Genomic DNA, 21,160 nt, shown 5'->3' with positions numbered 1-21,160 from the left:
ATGACTCTACAATAATATGGACTGCAAATTCCAGCACTGAACTCCAACAAATCACTCAGAATACCCTCACCTCTACTGAATCTTGGATGCTTAACAATCATCTTGCCCTAAATCCAAAAAAAAAAAAAAAAAAACTGAACTAGTACTTTGTACCCCTAAGAAAGCCATTTCCCTAGATAAAAGATCTCTTCACTATACAAGCCCAAGACAATACTACTACTATAGAAGTTGTGCCACACACTACTCTACTAGGCATTATTATAGATGAAAAGCTTAAACTGGATCTACACATAAACAATAACATCATAAAAACACACCAAAGCTTTGTATGCTCTACAGGCACCAACACTTTCTTAACCTCTCTACTAGACAAACCCTTGCAATCACCTTTTTATTACTGTCTCTTCTTTATGGCACCCCTCACTAATATCCAAAATTCTGCAAAATCTAAACTTGACGTGTTGCAACAGAGTAGCCAAATTTGCCACCACAGCCAAATTCTCATCCCACCACTGTACTCACTGAAACGATTAGGCTGGCTGGAACTCCCCAATCAATTGTCATTCAGCAAACTAACTACAGCGCCACAAAATAATCTACAGACCCACAGACTGTCCTGCTCTTGCAACACTACTCACCGAATACCAACCCAGCAGGTGACTAAGATCTGAAAATCATCTATTTCTAAAAGTAGAAAAGCCCATCTTACCTGCTGGTCAACTCCTGTATTCCTTCACCATTGCCAAATGATGAAATTCACGTCCACCTTCTATAAGAAACACAAGCAGCACCACCACCTTAATCAAATACTGCAAAATCATCTCAACTTGTATCTGCTCTATAACCTAACCTCTTCCTTCTCCTTATATGATAACTTAACTCCTATGCTTTTTGCTACTGCTGACTGATGATATTTTCTCCATAATTATTTTTATCACTTGTTGATACTGGTACAATAATGCTGATTAATATATCTCTGTTTATACCGCTTTGATTGAATTCATCTGGCAACCAACACAATTCCTGCTTTCATGTGTAAATTCTGTATATATTATTGTAATCACTATCTGTGACATTGTATCTACTTTTATACCAATTAATGTTTAATATTCTCTGTATCTATGTTCTTGTCAGAGCTTTTCTCCCTGGGCCATCACTGAAAATGGGCTCTTTTAAGCCCAGTGGACTTCGCTGGTAAACAAATGCAATAAATAAATAAAATAAACTACTTTCTCTATTCATTTGTCAATCATGATCTCCTGAACTATCATGCAATGTGACAGAGTTTGGTACCTCTGTACTCCCCACAGGTTTTGAAGGTTCTCTTTATTATTGAACATTGGTAACAGTATGCTTCTCCAGTCATCTGGGATATGCCTTTCTCTCCACACTGCTATGAGTACCTTCAGGAAAGATTTCTCCCTATCTCACACAACATTTTTATTATATATGCTGTGACCTCATTTGAGCCTGTTGCTTTCCCTGACTTCATTTTCCTTAATGCTGTTCTTTCTTCTTCTATGGTGGGGTCCTGCTCGTTTGACATGTTAGGCTGTGTCTAAAGCATTATAGCTACTGTGGGTTTTTCTTCATTCAGAAACTGTTGGAAATTGTTGGAACTGTTGGAAGTTGGAAGTGGAACTGTTGGAACTGTTGGAAGGTTGTCCTTCCTTCCATCTGCCCTTGATGTCCTGTGGACTGTTGAGAAGGTTGTTGTTGGCATCCTTCATGAAAGGTGTATGACTATCTTCTTTATCTTTCTGTCTTTACCTTACAACCTGATATAGTTTCTTTGTGCCAACTATTGAGTCACTTTCCAGAAGTTGATTAGTGCCTCTGATGCCTTCTTTTCTGCTATTGTAACTCCTTTCTTAGTCTCTTTGTTAACCAACCAGTATTCCTTCCTAGCCTGGTCCGTCTTTTCTATTTCCCACTTTTTCCTGCACTCCTTCTTTGTTTTGATGACTTCCTGTACTTCTGCATTCCACCACCAGCTTTCCTTATGTACCTTATTTCCATACCTGGCTCAGCCACGTATCTGTTCTGTAGTCTAAACACATCCTGTTTTGAGGTGCTGCTATTCTTCTTCAGCATAACCTGATTTTGCTTCTTCTTCTTTTTGGTGTGCTACAGCCTTGAGTAATTACTTGAACTGCTGTGTCCGACCTTGTCTCTGTTGACATTACAGCCTTCTCTGACCACTGTTTGCAGCTGATTGTGATAACCAGTGGTTTATGTTGTGGGCCGATTGTTTCACTGGGGATGACTTTGCAATTGTTGATGCTACACTAGTGCCCTTTCCTTACTAGGAGGAAGTCTACCTGAGTTGCATGTTGGCCACTTTTATATATGATCTTGTGGCTGTCTCCCTTTGTGAACCTTAGCTTGGCTACTATCAAGCCATTTGCCAGCCAGAAGTCTAGAATGGCCTGTACTTCTTTATTCCTGTTGAACCACCCATGTGGACCCAGGCAGTCCTCATATCTTGTTCTGTCTCTCCCAATATGTGCATTCAGATCACCCATTATCAACAGCAATTCATGTTGTCTAGTTTTATCTAGTAGGTCATGCAACTGCTGTCTGAATGCACTCTTCCTCACTATCACAACCCTGCTGTAGGGCATAGGCTGAGGTTATGAATCCATCATTACAGTGAAGTCTGATTGCCATTAGTCTGTCACTAATTCTGATGATATCCCTCACTGCCTTCTGAAACGTCTCACTCACCACAATTCCCACAAGATTTTAGCCAGTCTTCCTCATGAGTGGTAGATTCTGGATCCCAAGCCAAGTGGCTTTGCTGTACTGCCCTTGTCTCCTGGATACATAGAATGTCCAGCTTCCTCCTTACCATCATGTTATACACTTCCAAGCTCCATCCTGTCAGTAAACCTACACTGAACAACTGTTGATACCCCTGTGTAGTACTTCACCTTTGTGAAGGCTAGGGTGAGATTCCACCAGCTCTGTAACTAAGAGCACTCATAAGAAGTATGACTGTGTCCAGACTGTGGGCAGGGGATGTGGGAAACACACCCTCTATGTCAGACATACTCTCTGCACCCCCAGATTGAGCCTGTCCATCATCACCATCCTCATCAGAGGCTATTGATCCTCCAACATCAAGTGAAGGGGAGGTCTACAGCACTGGTGTGAGACCCATTGGTTAATATAACAAGAAAACAGAAAAATGCAAGAAATACAAAGATGCTTGCAAAATACTACCTATACATGAATAAAGCAACAGCACAAGCAAATGCAAATAATGTTTACAGTAAAACATCTATGTATGTATATATGTATCTATCTCTATCTGTCTATATACACTAGTCTATATCACAAGATCAAAAATACAGGAGAGTGAATGGTTTAAATGATGAAATGCCATACCTCGAAGTCAGACCCCCACATCCCCCACTAATTATATATACCAACTCCGAGATCACACTACAGTGAGGAAAGGGCAATTGTTCTGATCTTCACTGTACTGCGATCTCACAAAAAACACATTGATAAATGGCATTTCCGATGTTAAAGTCGTTTGCTATCCAGCCTCTTTGATTTCATAATAGGAACCCTATATACACATATATAAAAGGAAAGACTAAAAACATATACCCAACCATGTACATTTAGTCATTGCCAGGGGCGGCTTGTGCTATAGGACTGCGGGACTGCAGCCCTCCCACCTGTAAAATTGGTCCCCCACCTGTGCATAAAATAAAGTCCCCCCACCATCCAGACTTAGTTCCTGGCAACTCTAAGCACGCATGCCATGCTCAGGCATTTCTGATGTGTGTGTGTGTGTGTGTGTGTGTGTCTGTGTGTGTGTGTGTGTGTGTGTGTGTGTGTGTGTGTGTGTGTGTGTGTGTGTGTGTGTGTGTGTGTGTGTGTGTGTGTGTGTAATGCCCCAATTGCTTCATGGTGGTGGGTAGAGAATAAGGCTTGAACCCTGTACTTTGGGCCCAAGTGACAAGAGCCTGAATTCCCTACTCACCACCATTTCTAAAACATTTTCAGATTTTTGCCTCATATTTGTTCTGTTCCTCATAAAATCTGTGGTTTCTGTATTTTTGTTACTTAAAATAGACAGTAGTGCAGTGGTGCAGTGGGAGCAGTGTTGCCTGACAGCTATGGGTTGTCTGGTTTGATTCTTGGCTGGGGTGCCTTCTGTGTGGAGTCTGCCTGTGTTTGTGTGGGTGTCCTCAGTGGATATTTGTCCCTATTTTTGGACTGTACTCCCCCATTATTGGCTTCTTCCAGGTTTGTTGTGCCAAGGTTGAGAGCTATGGTGATAACTGAACTCACTGAATATGTTTGGGGGCTGTATTCCCCCATTATTGGCTTTGTTCAGGTGTTTTGTGCTAAGATGTTGACAGCTATGGTGAGAAGTGAATTCAATAAATGGTAGCCATTTAAGTTTCAGTCTTCCTTTCTTTTATAAAAATAGATGATTTGGCATTGTGGTATGTTGCTCTGGCTGTTTTGTACAGGGATCTGGGTTCAATACTTGGCAGTGAAATGTATGGTTGTAACACATCATTTTATTCTAGCAACTTTCCAACATTATACAAGTAATTTTTAAAATGTGTCCCTGGTTTTTGGGCTTTTGTCCACCCCCAAATACATTTTGGCTTTGTGCAGATTTCTTGTGCTGCAAAGTTCAGAGATACAGCTGAGTGTCGAGTAGATTTTACAAGGAGCTGAGAGCTGCAGGGGAACAAAAGTTTAGTGCTTCTTATGCTGGGTCTGCTTATATTGTAAATAGCACAACAGATAGTGTACTTGCTTTTGATGCAGAAGGCTGTGGGTTTTACTCCCACAGTAGGTAGATCCATTGCTGATACTGTACTCTGTTGTAAAGGGGATGGACTGCAGTCCTCTTTGGCGAAGATACCTAGTAACTATGAACCTGTTATCAGTTTACCATCCATTCCCTATTGCGATATTACTAGCATTATAATTTTTTAATGCAACATAAGCAATTTATTCCTCAAGGGCAACAGGGACTTTATTTGTAGATGAAACAGTGACATATAAAGTTGTTTGCTAGCAGTAACCTCTCCATTAGTTAACATATTTCTTTAATGTGGAATTATTTAGATGGCTTTTACTTCTTCAGAGATCATGCATATTTACTGATACTGGTGGGCTGTTGAAGTTTGAGTAGACTTTTATGATGGAAATGTTCTGAATTGGGCAGTACAACTGTACTGTATTGTACAAGGAATATAATTTAATACAGTCAGGAAGATTTATCAAAGAGCATGTGTATCTTTCATGTTCAAGGGGCCTATGATTTGAAAACAGCCCAAAATTAATCTTTATCTGCCACTGGCAAAATGTATTTTCTTTTAATGTGGGTGTCAATGCTGTTTCAATGAATGTGAGTTTGAAGGGCAGAGAAGTTTTAATGCTAAGTCTATTTTCATTGTTAGACTGCATTGCTTTGCTTAGCAGATATCTATTAGGGTTTATGCTGTAAAATATAAAATAAAACTTTCAAATGAAATCTATATCATCACAGAAATAAAGCAGTATGCACATTACAGTGTTTATGGCAAATGGGGTGAAATAACCAAGGAATTGGACATTGGAATGGCTGAAAGGGGGATGCTCCATTCGACCATGATTTTGTAAGAGGGGGAAGGGCAGCAAACTCAGACTGCCCCGGCTGAACTATACCTCTCAACTGTCCAGAATTTTGCAGAATGAATAGAATTCTGCTTCTTATTTTTGGTTTGTTCCTCATAAAATTTGTGGTTTTCTGCCAAATCATTTAGAAATGAAGTCACTAAATAATGACAGACATTGAGTTTCAGATGTGAAAACCTTCAGAAGAATGCATGCTAAAGCAAGACCTGTTATTCTATCAACTGTCTTAAGTTTATACAAGAGCAATTTTTAGTACTGTTTGCATGTTCCCCCAATATATTTGGCCTTGTCCAGATTTCCTGCATTAAGAGGTTGAGAGGTACGTGCAACTAAATCGCTTTACAGAATTAGGAATATCCAAACCTTTCAACTGTCCCCAATTTTGGCTCAAAATGTTGCTCTCCCCCTAATAAATCCCTCTGCAAAATGGCAATTTTGGAAGAAAACGTGGAGGGTTTACAATTATAAATAACTGTAATGATCAGAGTTATAGATTACTTTTATTTCAGAAATGCATGTAGATTATCTTATTTTGTTAGCTGATCAAGTTAACAGTACTAATTTTAAAAAGGTGCCCATTCTTTGACAGGTTCCCAGCTGTATTGTGTGGCAATTTTCTATTTTTGCATAACATTTTTGGTCTGTTTTTCATAAAATTGTGGTTTTCTGGCAAATTAATAGCAAATCATTAAAGACTAAAGCTAGAAAATAATGGCAGACATTTGAGTTTCAGATTTCATACCTTCAAAAATTCATACTAATGCAAGACCTACTACTATTCTATTATCTTTCTAAATTTATAAGAGCAATATTTAAACATTGTCTTTATTTTAAGGCCTATGTCCCACTTCTATGTATGGCTTTGTCCAGATTTCTTGCTCTGAGGTTGAGAGATATGAGTGTCAAAGCCATCACCATCAGCCATCGACATTTCAAACTGTGACATACATGTTGCACCCCATTCCCCATTGCAGTGACTCTGGATGTGTCCAAGCAAGGCAAGGAGCAGTTATGCAGTGTAAGTGTGCAGAGTATTCCCCCATTCAAGGTAGACCACAAGTATGACCGTGGCTTTTCATCTGTCCTTGATTTTGCAGAATGTTCTGGTTTTCTGTCATATTTTTATACTATTGATTTATGCTTCTTATTATTCAGAAAATGCATGCTGTTGCAGTGCCTTGTTGCTCTATATTAAAGTAACAATGCTTTATTGACCATCAGATAAGCTTGTCGGAGATTGTAAGATGCAAGTAAGCTATAATAAGCATACTGTTAAAGAATTACCAACACTGAAAGCCTTTTCATTGTTGCCATGCAGAGAATATTTACATAACTAGATAACGTATAAGTCTTAGGTATTGAAATGCATATGCCAGTATTTGAAATAAAGGACAGGATTACAGTATTTTCAGAAGCTCATTACATTTGTTGGAGACTTGCAGTTATCTTAGCAGGCTTTACCCGTAAACTAAACAGAATGCCAATCTATCATGTGTGGTCCATAACTTGTGCAGTAATCCTTTAAGCAATTTATCTTGAGCTTGTTTCTTGTTCGCTGTTCATTTTTTACTTTGATCATGTGTTCCCCATGAAACAAGTAGATAGTTATTGTCAGGCAGGAGGTCTTCTTTGGATAAGAAACATTTAGCTACTTTCAGCATGCTACTTGGTAATTTTATAAAGCTGAATATAAATTATAATTAGAACTGCAGTGCAAGGAGAAGTGGTTTGAGCTGAGTGCTGCTTGTTTTATTTTATACTTGATTTTGACTGGCATTCCGGTAATGTATTTAAAAAGCAATTTATTTTTTCATGCCTCACAACCTTTGTGTTTCCATCTAGATATTAAGTAACTTGTCATGTAGCCAATGCATTGAAATATTTTTTTTTCTTCTACACTTCATTTTGTTTTGATTGGACTCTCATAATGATGGTTTGGCATCCAGGGCAGTGTATTTAATTAAAGTTCCAGTTGTTGTGGTTTTGAGCATAGCTCCACCCCTTCCTAGTTGGTCACACCCCTCCCCATTGGCCCCACCCATTCAGCTGTCTCCTGCAGCCCCCCTTTAATTTGAAGTTACCAGTCACCACTGGTCATTGCACCTCAATGCCAGATGTCCCTAGACATATAAGATTCAGTTGACAGAGGTATTATAATCATAAAAGTTAAGATAACTTAAGAGAAACCTTAAAGTTTAAATAACGTATATGTATATTTGAATGGCATATTTGAAACAGCACTATTTGAAATACTCTGGCTGCCCTGCATCTCTGTTAAAACATCCATAGCAGCACTGTAGAACTTCCTTTTGTTGGCTGGATCCCTTACAGTCAACAAGAACCCTTCCATCTCAGTGAGTGGTGATTTAGTAAAAGACCACTCCCAATAGCTCTTTGTTCCCATCTCAGTGCTGTCATTAGCCTTTTTAATCATATCACTAGCCCTATATATCTGGCAATGTTGTAGTCATGGTCCTGGCCACCTATAGCATTCACATTATCAACCACCAGACAGTCACAAAAGGGCTTTTCAGCTAATTGTGGATCTAGGAGGTGTCCCGTCATTGGATGCCTACTAAATGAGGATCTAATAGGTCCCCCATGGAGACAGAGGTCCTGGACTATGACCTCATTCTCAGCATCTCAGAATAGACGTTTCCATGGGATTGACCCCTTATTTTGATTTTGCTGCCACCATCTGTTGTTAGAGATAAAAAATAAGTATTTTCAACACAAGGAACACACCATGGGCTGATCTAATACTGGGGAGAAGCTGTTCATTATGCAGGCATGAACATTTAAAATGCAAGAAACAGTTATGAATTGCATCACTGTAATATCTACATATGCCCCCCCCCCAAAAAAAAACAGATACAATAAATAACTAAAGAACTGAACATACTGATTTTCATGCTCATAGAATAATAGTGAGATGTACAGATAATAGGCATAAGGAACATCAATAACCCACATAAGATGCTGCAAGTCAGACATGTCTGAACACCTTGAGAATATTGCCCAGACCCCAGGAGAAAAAGTAAATAACTGCAATAACAATTGCTTCTAGGTTCAGTACAAAATCTCATCTTTGCAAAGTCATATAATAGTCACTGCAAATAAAAGAATTCAAATTTTTAACATGTAAGAAATCCTTGTAAAGAACATTACATATGGGGGGGGGGGGGGTGGCCAAGATGACGTCCTGGTAACATCACTTTGTCACAACTCTCTTACCTCAGTACTATTTCTGTCAGGAATTTTAAGAAACTAAAATATTAAGAATACAATATTACTACCAAACAACTTTTAGGACTTAAAAACATCTTTGGAAGAATTTTAATTACTTTTCATCAGAAAATTTCTATCAAATTAATTACCAGAATACCAACTACAGAATCAGCTATACAGAATGAGCCATCTCAGGAATTTACTTCAAGACCCTGCCTTCAAAATGGAATTACATTCACTTATTACTACTATTCAGGAACTAGCAACCAAAATTGACAAGTTGAACAACAACATAGACTCCTTTGAAGAAAAATGTTCCCAAAAACTAGAGCAGCTTCAAGAAATATTTACTCAACAAAAAGCTCAAATATCTGTTTTGGAACAGTCATTGAATGGCATTGATTTCAGGCTTCTACAAGAAGAACTGCAAACAGAATTTTTGCTGCAACAGAACTCACATTTATTAGAGAAAATAGATAATATGGAAAACAGAATGAGAAGAAACAACATACGAATATATGGATTATCAGAAAAAGCTGAAGGGGACAATATAATAAACTTTCTTACCACCTGGATCCCAAACATATTGAAATTGCCTGAATCCCTTTCCTATGGTATAGAATGTGTACACAAGTCATTAACAGCATCAGGAAATTCATCTTTAATCAAAAATAAACCAAGATCCATAATTGTCAGACTATTCTCTATTTAAGACAAAGAACGTATCCTTAAAAATGCCTGGACTAATGCACCTATTAAATATAACAATGCTTTAATCAGATTTGACAACCACCAGTAATGGCTGGTGACTTCAAATTAAAGGGGGGCTGCAGGAGACAGCTGAATGGGTGGGGCCAATGGGAAGAGGTGTGGCCAACTAAAAAGGGGTGAAGCTATGCTCAAAATCAGAACTGGAACTTTAATTAAATACGCTGCCCTGGGTGCCAAACCATCATTACAAGAGTCCAATCAAGACAAAATAAAGGGTAGAAGAAAAAATATTTTAATGCATTGGCTACATGGCAGCTTACTTAATATCTAGATGGAAACAAAAAGGTTGTGAGTCATGAAAAAATAAATTACTTTTTAAATACATTACTGGAATGCCAGTCAAAATCAAGTATAAAAAAACAAGCAGCACTCAACTCAAACCACTTCTCCTTGCACTGCAGTTCTAATTATAATTATTATTCAGCTTTATAAAAGTACCAAACAACATGCTGAAAGTATCAATCTCTGTGATACCCCCACTTGTAAAAATGTTTCTTATCCAAAAAAGACCTGCTGCCTGACAATAACTATCTACTTGTTTCATGGGGAAGACACGATCAAAGTAAAAGATGGACAGCAAAAAAGAAACAAGCTCAAGATAAATTGCTTAAAGGATTACTGCATGGGTTATGGACCACACATGATAGATTGATATTCTGTTTAGTTTATGGGTAAAGCCTGCAAAGATGACTGCAAGTCTCCAAAAAATGTATCGAGCTTCTGAAAATACTGCAATCCTGTCCTTTATTACAAATACTGCCATATGCATTTCATACCATGAAAAACTTTTCAAAAGCAAACTTCATGTTACTTAAGACCGAGGTGGAAAGTTTCAAAGCCCCCATGCTGAAGAATAACACTGCCCAAGCTGCAAAATCCTTTACTAATGTATTCTACGGGCAGCTACAAGAATGCAAGGATCATGCCATCCCAAGCAAAACCAAGACTCACTCCTCCAAGAAAAGAAAACCAGTCTGATGGACTCCTGCCATAAACAAGCTATACAATAGAAGGAGGAAATTAGTACAGAAAAGAGTAAAATCCCAAGAAGGGAAGACATCCCTGATCAGTATCAGCAAGAAACTACAATCCCTCATAAAAATCATCCAAGGCGAGCTTTGAAAGAAAAATTGACAAGGACTCCAAAGATAACCACAAGGCATTCTTTAGCTATGTCAAGAATCTAAGTGGCAATGCTCAGATCTGCTCAGAGTTATTGCAGAATGGCTAAAAATACACTGAACTGACTGATATTGCCAACATCCTGGCAGACAGGTTCAGCACAAACTTCACTCCCCTCTCATCCCCAAAAGGGCCCATAACCATACCAGAAAAATGTAGAGTCCCTGAAATCACAGACACTCAGGTTAAAACAGCCCCCTCCAAAGCCAAAAACACAGCAACAATGGGACCGGAAGGCGTCCCAGGCTGCATCCTACACAAGCTCAAAGACAAACTAACCCCTTACCTAAACACACTGTTCAAACTCAGCCACTCCACAGGCTACATACCCATAGAGTGGCGCACAGCAACGGTTATTCCACTCCACAAAGTTGAAGCCACAACAGACACCGGGAACTATCGCCCTATAACTAGGTTGGACTGCACGGCTATGGAGTGCATCATCATGGAACTCATTAACAGAGACATTGGGAACCTCCAAACATTGGACCTACCCAGTTTGGCTTTGTTAAGGGCAGATCATGCCTCCTAAACCTGGTGGACTTCTTTGAGACAGTTACCAAGGCTATAGATGAGGGAAATATGGTACACAGCCTACCTAGACCTCGCTCAGGCCTTTAACACCATTCCCCATTCTGGTATTATAGACAGGCTCACCAGTCTGAACATAAACCCCTACATCACAAGATGGGTGTTCTAACTGGCTCATGGACAGAACTCATATGATGAGATTTGCAGAAGCTAGGTCTGAATCTAAACTGGTTACAAGTGGCATTCCCCAGGGCTCAGTCCTAGGACACCTCCTATTTGGCATATACTTCTCAGAGGTACAGACAAGCACAGGAGGAAGTTCACAGATGACTGCAAACTAGGGGCTATAACTGACTCTCCGGCTGACACAGACATCCTCCAAAAGGGTCTCACTGAGATGGATACCTGGTGTCAAAATCGTGGCCTCAAGCTAAATGCCAAAACGTGCGTAGTCATCCCCTTTGGAAAAAACAAAGTACCCACAAACTACCACATAAGTGGTAGTCCTCTAAATACAGAAGACATAATAAGGGATCTGGGGACCCAAGTAGATAGTAATCTCACCTTTGATAATCACATTGCCAAAGTGGTTAGAAAATCCTGCTACGTGGCCCACCTAATCACAAAAGGGTTCGCATACAGATCAAAAGAGGTCATTGTGTCCCTCTACTCATCACTCATCAGACCCATCATAGAGTACAATGCCCCATTTGGGATGTACCTTACAAGACACCTGCAACAGCTGGAAAGACCACAGAAGTACCTCACCAAGAAGATCACTGGCCTCAAAAAGATGCCCTATGCAGCTCGCTTGAAGAAACTCCAGTTGTACTCGGTTGCATACCGCCTACTCAGAGGTAATCTCTGCCTGACATACAAGGCCATGTCCAACCCAGAATTGATGGCAATGCTCCACCTAAAGAAAACCTTATCCCCTCGAGCCACACGCTCTAGGGATCTAAACCTCACCACAACAATAAATAGGATGTGCTGGAGGGATAGATTCCTGTCCCAGAGACTTCCCATGCTTTGGAGCAAGATCCCAATCTACATTAGGCAGAGCTCCTCGCTAACACTCTTCAAAAGAAACCTTGATGAGTAGATGGGAAACAGAAAGTTTACCTCGTGGATCACTTCAGTGGCTCTGCTGGATAGAGGCACAGGCAACTAATCTAAGGGGGCGGCGAAAGCCAACACATTCTGGCTAGGCTTATAAATGCCTTCGGGCACATAGCCTAGTACCAACCTATGAACCTAATACCCAAGGCTTATACATTATCTAGTTATGTAAATATTCTCTGCATGGCAATAACAAAAATGCTTTCAATGTTGGTAATTCTTTAACAGTATGCTTAATAAAGCTTAATTGCATTTTACAATTTTCTGAATAATAAGCATAAATCAACAGTATAAAAATATCACAGAAAACCAGAACATTCTGCAAAATCAAGGACAGATGAAAAGCCACTGTCGTACTTGTGTCTACCTTGGATGGAGGAATACTCTGCTCACTTACACTGCATAACTGCTCCTTGCCTTGCTTGGACACATCCAGAGTCGCTACATGGGGAAGTGGGGTGAAATAAGTATGTCACAATTTGATATGTCCCTGGCTAATGGTGATGGCTGTGACACTCATACCTCTCAACTTCAGAGCAAGAAATCTGGACAAAGCCATACACAGAAGTGGGAGAAAGGCTCAAAAATAAGGACAATTTTAAATATTGCTCTTATAAACTTAGAAAGATAATAGAATAGTTGTAGGTCTAGCATCAATATGAATTTTTTGAAGGGTATGAAATCTGAAACTCAAATGCGTGCCATTATTTTCTAACATAAATCTTTAATGATTTGCTACTAATTTGTCAGAAAACCACAATTCTATGAAAAACGGACCAAAAATGTGAAGCAAAAATGTAAAATTGCCACACAATACAGCTGAGAACCTGTCAAAGAAGGGACATCTTTTTAATATTATTATTGTTAACTTGAGCAGCTGACAAAATAAGAGAATCTATATGCATTTCTGAAATAAAAGTAACCTATAACTCTGATCATTACAGTTATTTATAATTGTAAACCCTCCACATTTTCTTCCAAAATTGCCATTTTGCGGAGGGATTATTAGGGGAGAGCAACATTTTAAGCCAAATTGGGGACAGTTGAGAGGTTTGGATATTCCTAATTCTATAAAGCGATTTATTTGCACGTACCTCTTGACCTCTTAATGCAGGAAATCTGGACAAGGCCAAATATATTGGGGGAACATACAAACAGTAGTAAAAATTGCTCTTGTATAAACTTAGACAGTTGAGAGAATAACAGGCCTTGCTTTAGCATGCATTTTTCTGAAGGTTATGACATCTGAAACCTCAATGTCTGTCATTATTTAGTGATTTTATTCCTAAATGATTTGCCAGAAAACCACAAATTTTATGAGGAACAAACCAAAAGTAAGAAGCAAAAATCTATTCATTCTGCAAAAATCTGGACAATTGAGAGTTATAGTTCAGCCTTGGCTGTTTTTAAGTTTGCTGCCCTTCCCCCTCACAAAATTATGGTCAAATGGAGCCTTCCTCCTGCAGCCATTCCAATGTCCCATTCCTTTATTATTTCACCCCTTTTACTAGAAACACTGTAATGTGCATACTGCTTTACTTCTGCAATGATTTAGATTTCATTTGAAAGTTTTATTTTGCATTTTACAGCATAAGCACTAATAGATATCTGCTAAGCAAAGCAATGCAGTCTCACAATGAAAATAGACTTGGCATTAAAACTTCTCTGCCCTTGAAACTCACATTTATTGAAACAGCAATGAAACCCACATTCAAAGAAATTACATTTTGCCAGTGGCAAATAAAGATTAACTTTGGGCTGTTTTCAAACCACAGGCCCCTTGCATGTGGAACATACACATGCTCTTTGATGCACCTTCCTGATTGTATTCAATTATATTCCTTGTACAATACAATACAGTTTTAGAGGGCATTTTAAATTTATTGTTTTGAACATTTTTCCAGTAAACAATGAAACAAAATGCATGCACCAATAACTGCCCAATTCAGAACATTTCCATCATAAAAGTCTACTCACACATCTGCAGTCAACCAGTATCAGTAAATATGCATAATCTCTGAAGAAGTAAAAGTCATCTAAATAATTCCACATTAAAGAGATCTGTAACTAATGAAGAGGTTGCTGCAAGCAAACAACTTTATATTTCATTGTTTCATCTACAAATAAAGTGCCTGTTGCCCTTGAAGATTAAATTATCTATGTTACATTAAAAAAATGATAAGCTAGTAATATTGAAATAAGGAATGGATGGCAAACTGATAACAGGTTCATAGTTATTAGGTATCTTCACCAAAAATCACTGCAGCATCCACCCTCTTTACAACACAGTACAGTATCAGCAATGCATCTACCTACTGTGGGAGTAGAACCCACAGCCTTCTGCATCAAAGGCAAGTACACTACTTGCTGAACATCCAAGTGCTCTGGATTATGCAGAATGCTCTGCATTTAATGACGAGCAAAGCCACTGTTCCGCTCTTCTGCATTGAACTGCTGTGGCACCACTACATGCATTCTGATTGTTTTATGTAACACAATTGCTGTCAGTTGTCATTGCGGTATACAAACCAATGCATAGCTGTGCTATCCTTCCACATTACACAGCACTGGCTGTGCTCTACAGATTTTGATTGGCTCGTACACCACATTTACAGCCAATCGCGAATGCGGTGTATGAGCCAATCAAGTAACACATTTCAGGACAGGAGCCAATAAGAGCTCCCCAATACAGGTCAATCACATTCTGCTGTGGATTGAAGATGTCGGGACTGGGACTCGGAACCCAGGAGAGGAGTCAGCAAGCTGAAGGCACTTTAGGGGCCTTGCTTTGGTGGATCAAGTTCGGTCAGACGATCACTAGAATGTTGAGGTTTGTGTTGCTGCATGCTGGACAACCGGGGCTGATCAGATCATCATTTTGGATAAAATTTTGTGCTGTGTGGAGACTGGGTCTGTGGATTATAGGCAGAGTTAAGTGCTTTATAAATGGAGCTGCAATGTTACCTCTGCAACAATGTCTATCCTTGAGGACCTGTATGCTAGCAACTTTCTAAGTTTATAATAGCAATGTTTAGTGTCTCTGTTTTTGTGCTGCTTGTCCCTGGTATGTCTGTTGTATACCAACACAGATCCTGTTATTCTAGCAATATTTCCAAGTTTATAAGATAAATATTTAAAATGTCTCTATTTTTGTGTTCCTGTCCCCTTATTACATTGGACTTTGTCCACATTTCTTGCACTAAGAGGTTGAGAGGTATGTCAGGATGGATGTCAAAAGTGAGTTATTTATAGTAATGATATGCTTTGAAACATACAGAATGTTGGTTAACTTGGTGTAACTAAAATCATTTGTGTGACTTGTAATGTCAGTTTAGAAAATGTAGTAAATGTGAATTTTATTTTTTGTAAAGTGCTGTTTCATTTACTTATGGTGTGGATATGGTATTGCAGATTATAAAACAAAGGTTTTGGATCTGAGAAGTATCTTATTGAATTTTACAGATGTTCTACTATGCTCCATGGCAATGGCATGTTTCACACAGTGCGAAAATAGGGTGTTCCACATTTTGACCATTTGTCACACATTGTTAAGGTCTGTGTCCTACATTGGCCTCTTAAGAGGTTGAGACCTATGACTACCTGTTGTGCTATTAACAATGCAAGCAGACTCAGCATAAGCAGCACTAAACTTTTGTTCGCCTGCAGCTCTCAGCTCCTTGAAAAATCTACACAACACTCAGCTGTATCTCTGAACTTTGCAGCACAAGATATCTGGAAAAAGCCAAAATTTATTGAAGGGGGGAACAAAAGCCCAAAAACCAGGGGCACATTTTTAAACACTGCTTGTATAATGTTGGAAAGTTGCTTAAATAAAATGCTGTGTACTTACCACCATACATTTCACTGCCAAGTCTTGAACCCAGGACCCTGTGAAAAAGAGTCAGAGCAACATACCTCTATGCCATAGCAGCTGTTTTGTGAAAAAGAGGAAGGAAGACTGAAACTTAAATGGCTACCATTTAGTGAATTCAGTTCTCACCATAGCTGTCAACCTCTTAGCACAAAACACCTGAACAAAGCCAATAATGGGGGACTACAGCCCCCAAACATATTCAGTGAATTCAGATCTCACCATAGCTCTCAACCTCTTAGCAAAAAACATCTGGACAACACACACACACACACACACACACACACACACACACACACACACACACACACACACACACCAGTTCCCGATTCCATCTGTAGCACCTGAATTCAGTGTTCTCAGTTCCTGACACACACACACACACACACACACACACGCACGCACGCACGCACACACACACACACACACACACACACACACACACACACACACACACACACACCATTTCCCAAGTCCATCTGCAACTACACCATATCACCATATCCTCAGCCTCTACTGTCCTCCTGGCTAGTTTCCCATGAGAGAAGGCTCCAGCCTGCAGACGATGCAGTCTGGTTTCCCCACAAGAGTAAGCTGCAGCCTACAGACACAGTCCAGAGTTCTTATGTTCAATGCAGTCATCACCACATAAACTTCTGGGCATCTGCAGGGCAGAGATGCCTTTCCCCCTATCCTGACTGCTGACACAGCAGTCTGGAGTTCTCTGAGTTCCAGGAACTCCAAGCACACATGCATGGAATTCTGGACCTTGCAATTTATTGTTTTATTTTGTTTTTCTTCTTTCCACAGCTGGGGGGCAGAGCTGCCGTTTTGCAGTCCTATAGCATGATCCACCCCTGACAATGACTACTCATTTATCTCTTACTAAGTAACCTAGAATAGACATAAACTAATTAGACTAGTTATGAAACATCTAATGTCTAGGTAAAATACTGAGAAACATGACAATAGTCATGTTCATTTGATTGTTGGGGACTTATTTTCATTACAACATATTAAAATGCATAAAGTAATTAATACCATGATTCACGTGAAGTGTTATGTCATTCAAGTTGATATAATTGTCTCTCTGTTTACTTCTGTCTACTTATAAATGTGTTACAAAGCTAAAATCCCTAGGTACATATTGTTTCTGAACGGGGCTTTCAGATCGTGAGAGACAATGAGTTTACATTGAATAACTTTTAAAAATTGAAGATTTACAGCTAAGATTGTTGTTGTGGTGATTTGTTTTTCTGGGCTTCTGTGGATTAATAGGTTTCTATCTGCGAGAGGTTAAGGGAGTGATGTTGTTCATACTATTCTACTATTGCCATGCAGATTTACAAATTTACTATATATCTAACCCTAAGTAATTACATCACTTGCACGAACATTACCTATAAAAGAGAAAAAACCCTTGTTTTCTTTCCCGCTTTGTTCACAAGCTGCTGGCTTCAGATTAATATTCACAACAGCACTCAGACGCTCGATTTTCCCTTTCAAGCACTTCATGATTGTGTACATTGCCATCTGAATAAAGCTTCAGAGGATGATGACGTTTATCTTAAAGGAACGTGCTTTTTAAAGTGCCAACACTACTACAAAAGTTGAAACCGCAAATAAAAACAGTATATGTATATTGAAGCACAAAACACGACTATAAGTACAATAAAAAAGAGTAACCACTATGCAGTCTAATGAATTAGTCAAGAAGACAAATACAGTTTAAGACTAACTATTTAAACAGACACATATATTTAATACACTCTAATAGCCACAAAGTCACAGCACCTGTATACTATGAACAGTCATTAATCATTTAAGTTACTTAAGCTGAAAGAGCGAAATCATATGGCTATATTCAATAAATAGGTATCTGCAAGCCTCTTAATGAGATCTCTATATGTTAATTGTTATAAGACTATAAATTAAGTTAATATTTTACTTTAGTTGATTCAAATGAACATTAGATATATAGAGGGACATTATTTTGATGTCAGGAAATAATGATTTAAGTTGGTAATCACCATTATTTGAATAATATGCATAAATAAAAACGATATACATTTACATATTACAACAAAATGTTAATACTTTCAAATACATGTCCTCTACTCTACTGAGTACCTGACTATATTAAGCTTTAAGGTATATAAAGAATGTTAATTTTATATAGCCATAAAAACAGATGCTATATTTACTACAGCCTTATTATGTGACCTAGAAAGCCTCTTTTTCTACTATAGATGGATGATAAAACGCAAATTCTTTTCTGACACATTGAGAAAATGGGAAATATTAATTGCAAACTTGAACCACTTAGAAAAAATGGCACAATGAGCCCAAAGAACTGTAGTACACAGTAAAAAATGGCCACACATTGAAGCCCGAAGGTACTCACTTTTAATGTACTAATGCTGCAAATACCAATACGTTTTCGTCCTTACAAAAAGACTTTATCAGACAATATAATAAAGAGTAAGCTAACCTACCTTATATATACTTTCCCTGAACACTCACCCAGTCATATCTTTCATACAATTAAGAACAATTTTGAAACCATTTTAGAATCCTTTCAAATAGAAATACATTATACAAACCAATAAATGCACTTCAATTAATACATGTACTATCATAAATATACTTAAAAATATATAAAATGCATAAAAGCATCCAAAATAAGTTAAATAAATATATATATTGTGTGCATCATACATCTAAAAGAATTAGTAAAATAAATCCTCCATCTAGTGGCCAAAATAATTATTATAATTTAGCTGCTCTGAGTTTCAAAACAGGGACCAAGGAAATAAAATAATTTAATTCATAGTTCTTATTGGCTTCTAATTTGAGTTGCCAAAACAATTCACGATACTCAATAGTGGTCTCCCAGGGTCCCCCACAAATTTAGCTGATGGACAAGTGTTAGTATGTCTATACAAAGCATTGGTTTTGTCTTTGTTTTTAATATCTTTCATATGCTCATATATACGTCTTTTAAACTTTCTGGTATTTTTTCCAACATAAAAAGCCCTACAGGTACCACACAAAGCAAAATAAATCACCCCCAAGGAGTCAAAATTACAAACCATATTAGTTTTGAGGTCTATCCCTCTTCTAGTTAAGAATATTGATTCCCCTTGGAGGATGTGAGAGCATTGTGAACAGCTCTCGCATTTAAATGTTCCTGTTCTCTTGGCAGAATTTCATTTCTTTTTAATTTCCAATAATTCCTTTGTGTTCCTACCCTTCCTGTAGGTAAATTTTAGGGGGTCCCCGAAAATACTCCTCAAATCAGAAAAGTTACTAAATTTATTCCAATTGGTACTAACCACCCTCTTAATCCCAGTAGATCCAGTGCTGAAATTAAGTATGTAATTATTGCTTCAATTAGTATTAGTCTGATCTACCCTAGCCCTCACCCCGTCCTCACGTATTCTGGGCTTCCCTAATATTGGGGCAAATTTATTATGTCTTTCTTTTTTTATTTCTACTAAAATGTCCTCAATAAGTGTAATTGGATAATCTCTTTCCATAAACATTTATTTCAGTTTTGCACTTTCAACTTCATAATCAGCAAGATCAGATGTCATCCTACTGCTCCTAATAACCTGCCCCTTCACAATTCCCCTCTTCTGGGAAAGGGGGTGGGCACTTGTATAATGGAGACAGGAATTGGAAAATGTACTTTTCCTGTAAATATTAGACTTAAAATACTTAGCCTCCATTGTTTTTTTCTAGTGCTACATCTAGAAACTCAAGTCTTTCATGGCAAATAGTGTGGGTACATTTCAAGAATTCAGTGGTGTTATTGATGTAATCAATAAACTCAAACAGGTATTCTTTAGGTCCTACCCAGAATATACATATATCATCCAAATATCTGCAGTAATAATTGCAATACTTCGAATAATGAGAATGTATTATATATTTTTCTTCCCAGGTGGAAAGTACCAGGTTAGCATACATGGGAGCACAACTTGCTCCCATTGCTACCCCACTGATCTGTTGGTAAAACTCTGCCTTAAAAAATAAGAAATTATTCCTTAGTATTAATTCCATCAACTCTAAGAAGAGACAAACCTTCTCATGGTGTATACTTCCCTTAAACCTTAAGGCTTCCTCAAACCATTCTAGGCCTATCATATGGGGTATCATGTTGAATAAATCATGAATATCTAGAGTTACAAAGATAAGCTCATCTTTAAATAAACTCTGATTAATACTTTTCAAAAAATCCTATGAATCTTTGAGAAGCCCCTCCTTCTCAGTCCAATCTTTGTTTAACTCTGCATCCAGATATTTGGCTAGTGGCACTACTTAGTCAGAGACTGAGTATAGGTGGAGGTGGTGAGAGTGCCTCTACGCTTTCTTCACATTCAAGTTCAGTTTTAGTGAACTCGGTCACGCAAGGGTGTCATATTTTGATTCCAGGAAACCAGGAGGCGTGGTTTTAGGGGAATGATGACATTGTCATGTTCAACTTGCAGTCCCAGGACCTAGTAATGGAGGAAAACAGGCTTGGAGAGGATAGAGACGACCGGGAATGCTTGCAGCATTCTGTGAGACCCATTAACTCCAATTCCAAGAACAGAAAGAGTAAATCAACCAGGCTCGATAAAGAAACTAATGGAGCTCTTCCAAAGGACACTAATGAGACTGGCAGTATGGCCGTTTTTGGAGAAGGAGTTGAAATGACTGATATGGACTGGGGTAGGGGCAATAATGTTTTCAACTGGCTTAAAACTAATTGTTCATTTCCAAATTATGTGTTTCAAAGCCATACCACTAATTCCCCTG

Source organism: Protopterus annectens, chromosome 13.part0, assembly GCF_019279795.1.
Source record: "Protopterus annectens isolate FY-2018-M chromosome 13.part0, PAN1.0, whole genome shotgun sequence".
Classification (NCBI taxonomy): Eukaryota; Metazoa; Chordata; order Ceratodontiformes; family Protopteridae; genus Protopterus; species Protopterus annectens.
Note: the sequence above shows the minus strand (reverse complement) of the source record.